Source organism: Oratosquilla oratoria, chromosome 8 (genome assembly GCF_046742065.1).
Source record: "Oratosquilla oratoria isolate Oo_2021 chromosome 8, ASM4674206v1, whole genome shotgun sequence".
NCBI classification, from domain to species: domain Eukaryota; kingdom Metazoa; phylum Arthropoda; class Malacostraca; order Stomatopoda; family Squillidae; genus Oratosquilla; species Oratosquilla oratoria.
In genome coordinates, this window is record NC_134784.1 from 65,900,917 (window position 1) to 65,908,170 (window position 7,254).

The window sequence follows — 7,254 nt, forward strand, 5'->3', positions numbered from 1 at the left end:
AGTCAAACAGCAATTGAAAGAACATAATGAAGACTCAGTTATTAAAGTGATGAGACAGAAGGAGAATATAGTAAGAGAATTAGCTGACAAAAAGAAATGTATAATTATATTAGGAATGGAAGAGAAACATAACCCAGATAGAACTGCAAGAATCAAGGAGGAAAATGAAAGAGTAAGCAGTTTATTAAAATTAGTCCAGGAAGATGAACCAGAAATTATAAAGGAAATTGAGGAAAAATTCAGACTCGGAAAATATAGTACAGATAAGACCAGACCAATTAAGATTAAATTCAGGTCACAAACAACAGCAGAGAAAATTCTATCCAAGACAGGGAAACTAGCAACAAATGATCAATATAAAAAGGTATGGATAAAAAGAGAAATGAATAAGGAGGAAAGAGAGGCAGAAAAGCAGAAAAGAATTGAAGCTAAGGCAAAAAACGAGGAAAGAACGGAGTCAGAGAAAGAGAGATTCTATTGGAGAGTAGTGAACATGAAAATAAAGCAGTTCGACATACTAAAGAAAAACATAAGGGAAACAGAGAATACAATGGAAGTGGCAGAAAACTAAGAGTGTCTTACACAAATATAGATGGATTGATAACAGGATTGAATGAACTGAATGATTATTTGAAAGAAAAAGAACCGGACATAATGGGAATTGTAGAAACAAAATTAAAAGGCCCACTACCACCCAACAGTGTAGGACATGATACATACAATTATTGGATTAGAAACAGAGAGAAAAAACAAGGGGGTGGAGTTATGTTCCTGACTAAGAAGGATATAAACGTGAAAGGTGTCATATATGGAAAGAATACAGTAGAGATGATTATGATAGAAGTGGAAGACCGAGATAAGAAGAGCAGAAAATTTGTGATCAATTATGTGCCTCCGAAAACAGCCTCATGGGAGGAGAGTGAACATAAAAGTATGTTAGAGGACACAAAGATAGCATTAACTAAAATAATGGAAGACGGAGGAAGAATAGTTATGATGGGCGACTTTAATTGCAAAGAAATCTGCTGGGAAGAAATGACAGTAAAGAGTGGTGATGACTCATGGGGAAATGCTCTACTTGAGATGATTACTGACCATTCAATGACACAATGGATACAAGAGAACACTAGGTATAGAAATGAAGAAGAACCATCGAGGCTAGACTTAATAATTACATCTGAACCTAGAATAGTGGACAAGATTGAATATAAAACACCAATAGGTAAAAGTGACCACATATTGATTGAACTGGAACTTAATGAAGAAAAATATATGAAAAGAAATGAACAATATAGAAAAGGAAGAATGATGTATGAAAAAACAAACTTTGATAAAATAAGAGAATTCTTCCAACAAGAAAACTGGGAAGAAATATACAAAGAAGAAACATCAGTGGAAGAGAAATGGAATATTTTGACAAAAATTTACAAAAAAGGAGTGGAAAAGTATGTCCCAAGACAAAAACAAGAAAAAGAATATGTAAAATGCTGGTACAACAAAAGTTGTAGGGAGTTAAAGGACAAAAGAGACAAAGCCTGGAACAGATGGAAAAAAGACAGAAGACCTGAAAAATGGAAAATATATACTGGTTATAGAAATGAATATGTACAAAAGTGCAGAGAAAAAAAAAGAAAATATGAAAAAGATGTTATAGAAAAGTGTAAAGATCAACCAAAACTATTCTACAGATTTGTAAACAATAAACTGAAAAACAAACAAGACTTAGAGAAATTAAGACAAGGAGGAGTTGAATACACTGAGGAAATGGAAATGGAAGAAATTATGAACAAACATTTTAAATCAGTGTTTACAAGGGAAAATATACAACCTGAAGAGATTGAGTGGAAGGAAAAAGTCCCCCCTATGGAAGAAATAGAAGTAACAAAGAATGAAATATTGACACACTTGGGTAATTTTGATGTCAGAAAATCGCATGGGCCAGATGAAATAGCAAACTGGATTCTGAAAGAATGCAGGAATGAACTGGCAGACAAAATACATAGCATAATAAGCAGTTCCTTAAAAGAAGGAAAAGTTCCAGAAGATTGGAAAAAAGCAAATATAGTACCTATATATAAAGGAGGAAATAAAGAAGAACCTACCAACTATAGACCAGTCTCTCTAACAAGTACAATAGCAAAAATATGTGAAAGAATTATCAAAAGTAGATGGGTAAAATACTTGGAAAAAAACAACGTACTAAATCCAAGGCAATTTGGATTCAGACAAGGACGATCATGCGTCACCAATTTAATATGTTTCTATTCAAGGCTAATAGATATAATACAAGAAAGAGATGGATGGGCTGATTGTGCATTTCTAGACCTAAAAAAAGCTTTTGACAAAGTACCACATAAGAAGTTGCTTAAGAAATTAGAATATGAAGGAGGAATACAAGGTAAATTGCTAAATTGGATGGAAGACTTTTTGCAAGAAAGAAAAATGAGAGTAGTGGTAAGAGATCAGCACTCAAAATGGAATGAAGTAATAAGCGGTGTCCCGCAGGGAACAGTTCTGGCCCCAATAATGTTTGCTATATATATTAATGATATGGATGAAGGAATTGAAAGCTATATGAGCTTCTTTGCAGATGATGCAAAATTACTGAAAAGAGTGAAAACTGAAGAAGATTGTGAATCACTACAGAGAGATCTAAATAAAGTACAAGAATGGAGTAGGAAGTGGGAGATGGAGTTCAATACAAAAAAGTGTAGTATAATGGAATTTGGAAAAAGCAAAAACAGAATAACAGGATCATATAATTTGGGAAAAGAAGGAATAAAAAAAGTAGAAAATGAGAAGGACCTGGGAGTCATTGTTATGAATAATATGTCACCTGAGAAACATATAAATAAGATTTTTGGAGAAACTTATAATTTAATAAGAACAATCAAAGTGGCATTTACATACCTGGATGAAGAAATGGTGAGGAAAATCCTAATCACCCTGATAAGACCAAGATTGGAATATGCAGCAACGATATGGTCACCAAGTACAAAAAAATGTATAAAAAAACTTGAAAGAATACAAAGAGCAATTACAAAACTGGCACCAACACTCTCAAAACTATCATATGAAGAGAGACTACAAAAACTTAAACTACAGACACTAGAGCAAAGAAGAGAGAGAGGAGATTTGATAGCTATTTACAGAATCATGAAAGGCATAGAAATTACTGATAGAGAGAATCTGATAAAATGGGATGACAGAAATACAAGAGGACACGGAAAGAAAATAAAAAAAGACAGCTATAGAAGAGATTTTAAAAAGAACAGCTTTCCTCACAGAGCAATAGACAGTTGGAACAAGTTAGATGAGAAAGTGGTGTGTGCAAAAACAATACATGAATTTAAAAATAGTTTAGATAAAATGAGATATGAAGACGGGACCCCACGAGCATAGCTCCCCTTCCCGTAAAATACAACTAGGTAAATACAACTAGGTAAATACACACACACACACAAAAGATTACAAAGGATTACAAAGGCGGAGCATGCCGACAGGAGACATTTTGATCCATATCTAGGTCGGATGCCAAAAAAAAAAAAAAAAAAAAATATTAATAATAAATAAAACTATAATAATGCAAATAACAAATAAAATACATAAATAAATGCATAGGTATAGTTGAATAACAAACAAACAGGTAAATAGTAAATGATAATAAATTGACATATAACTAATATTAAATGAAAATCAGACAGACAAATTATAACAAAACAAAAACAAATAATATAACATAAAATATAATCATTACAGCAACTTACTTAGGTATTTATCTATATGATTCTTAAAGCTTCGAACTGAACTACATTGCACTACCTGTGCACGAAGTTTATTCCATTCATTAACTACACGGTTGGCAAAGTTGTTTCTACCTACTTCCAAATTGAATCTATTTCCGGACAGTTTGAGACCATTGTTTCTTGTCTGATTCTCATTCAATGTGAAAATTTGGTCACTTTTGATGTTGTCAATTCCCTTTAAAATCTTAAAGACCTGCATCAAGTCACCTCTGAGTCTACGCTTTTTAGGGATAACAGATTCATGTGCTTAAGTCGATTTTCGTATGATTTATTTTTGATATTTGGAATCAGTTTTGTGGCTCGCCGTTGTACTTTTTCCAATCTGTCAATGTCTTTAATGAGATTCGGTGACCATACGGAAACAGCATATTCCAAATGTGGACGAACTAACGATTTATATAGCTTGTTAATGAGTGATGGACTTTTGAAATCAAAAGATCGCGCAATCAATCCCAGAATCTTATTTGCTTTCTCAGAGGCTGAAATACACTGCTGGGATGATTTGAGGTCGCTACTGATAATTACGCCGAGATCTTTCTCACTATCCACTTTTGTTAACGAATTTCCAAATAACTTATAATCGTACTTACTGTTATTTTTACCTATGTGCATTACCTTGCATTTATTTGTGTTAAATTTCATTAGCCACTTTTCAGACCATTGCTGTACTTGATCTAAATCTTCTTGAATATCTAATTGGTTTGAGTGATCATTTGCCACTCCGCACAGTTTTGTATCATCAGCAAATTTGGAAACAGTAGATTTTAGTCCATGGTCTATATCATTTATATATACCATGAATAGAAGTGGCCCAAGAACGGAACCCTGAGGAACTCCACTTGCAACACTTTTCCATCCAGAAGTTTTTCCATTTAAAACAACTCACACACACACACACACACACACACACACACACACACACACACACACACACACACACACACACACACACACACACACACACACACACACACACACACATAAATATACACACACACATACACACGCGCACACACATACACAAACACACACAAACACACACACACGTACACACACACACACACACACACACACACACACACACACACACACACACACACACACACACATACACACACACATACACACGCGCACACACATACACAAACACACACAAACACACACACACGTACACACACACACACACACACACACACACACACACACACACACACACACACACACACACACACATATATATATATATAGTAGAAGGAAGCCATTCTGAGTACAGGCTTTGTTGAAGTCTACAGCAGTAGTAGCATTGTTCAATTTGTAAGAAGTACTCTCGATATTTCTAATGAGAGAGCGGACGTTGGAGGTGAGGGTATTGATAGAATCTCCAAGGCACATGTTATTTACTCTAGACGTATTTCGACCCAATCAGAGTTCATCTTCGGGAGTTACAATACACACAATTATATTAGAAACAGGAATGACAACCTCCAATCTTCGCTCTCTCATTAGAAATATCGAGAGTACATTTTACAAGTTGAACAATCCTACTACTGCTGTAGACTTCAACAAAGCCTCTCTCTCTCTCTCTCTCTCTCTCTCTCTCTCTCTCTCTCTCTCTCTCTCTCTCTCTCTCTCTCTCTCTCTCTCTCTCTCTCTCTCTCTCTCTATATATATATATATATATATATATATATATATATACATACATATATATATATATTCATATGTATATATATATATGTGTGTGTGTATGTGTGTATTTACATATATATATACATATATATATATTTTTGCAGAAACCACCGGGAAATTGAAAAAACAGATACCGAACGTTTTCGTCTATTCAGACATTTTCAAAGGTACAAAAAAGCAATACAGAAAGAAACAATAAATACATAAGAAGACAAGGATACTCGGAGAGGTCCCATGTTACATTTTATCACACACAATTTTGTCAATAATAAAATTGTCCAATTAAAATAAACCCAAACTCAAGTTCATGTTATTTCCAAAATTTCTTTTTATAAAACAAGATTCAATAATATTTCTTTCTATAATATTATTACAAGAAGTAATTATTTTAGAATTTCCCCAGTCAATATTATGACCATAATCCCTTTGGTGGACAAATAATCCACTGGACACTTGCCCCGTTCTAATACTATATTTATGTTGGCCTATTCTTTTTTCTAAGCCTTTGCCTGTTTGGCCTATATAAATAAAATCACAGTTTTTACATGGTATATTATAAATACATCCTTCTTTACTTCTTGGGGAATTTTTAATTAACAGACTCTTAATGTTGTTATTATTTTTGAGTACTATCTGGATACCAAATTTTTCAAAAATGCTAGGAAGATGGATTAAATTTTCGTGGTACGGAATTGTTAACATATTTTTATAATTAAATGGTTTGACCTGCGACGTATTAAGAAAACATTTCCTAGCTTTGATTTTTGTTTTATCAATAAGATGTTTTGGATATTTTAAATTTTCTTCAATGTCATAGATGAATTGTATTTCTTGATCCAAGAACTCAGGGGAACAAATTCTATAAGCTCTCAGGAACATTGAAGAAAAAAATGACAACTTGGATTTTTGACTGTGATACGAGTAAAAATGAATGTACGAGAGGACATTGGTCGGCTTCCTGTAAAGGTCAAATTTAAAGTATCTTCCACATCGGTAAATATTGACATCTAAAAATGGTAACATATTATTTTCTTCAACCTCTACTGTGAATTTAATGGAATGCACCAAATTATTTAAATCTGACAAAAAAAGTATCCAAATATTGATCATTAGGCCAAATGCATAATATGTCGTCAACATACCTGTACCAAACTGCATTAATTGGAAGAATGTTTGGTAATAACCCTCTTTCAAAAAACTCCATATACAAATTGCTAAGAATAGGAGACAGACAGTTCCCCATGGCCATACCAAATGTTTGAGTATAAAAGTTTCCATTAAATTCAAACTTGGAGTCTATTACACATAATTTGATTAAACTAATAATAGTATGAGCAGGGAGTGTAAAGTCATGTTTCTTTAATTCTTTTTCTAGAAATCCTAACAAATCTAAAACCGGGACTCGGGTGAATAAACTTTTAATATCGAAACTAACCAACTTAAAATCAAATGTGATATTATGTCCAAGCAGCTTTTCGGTTAAGTCAACATTATCTTTGATATGAGAGTGGGAAATTGTCCCAACAAGAGGACTAAGAAGAGACACTAACCATTTTGACAACTTATATGTGCAAGACCCAATAGAACAAGTAATGGGCCTAACTGGATTATTAACTTTATGAGTTTTAATTAGACCATACATGTATGGAAGTGACGGAGATATAGTAACACATTTTTTTAACAGTTCGTCGTTACCTTTTAAAATTGTTTTAAGCTTCTTATTAAATTCACTATTAACATTTTCTAGAGGGTTCTTGCT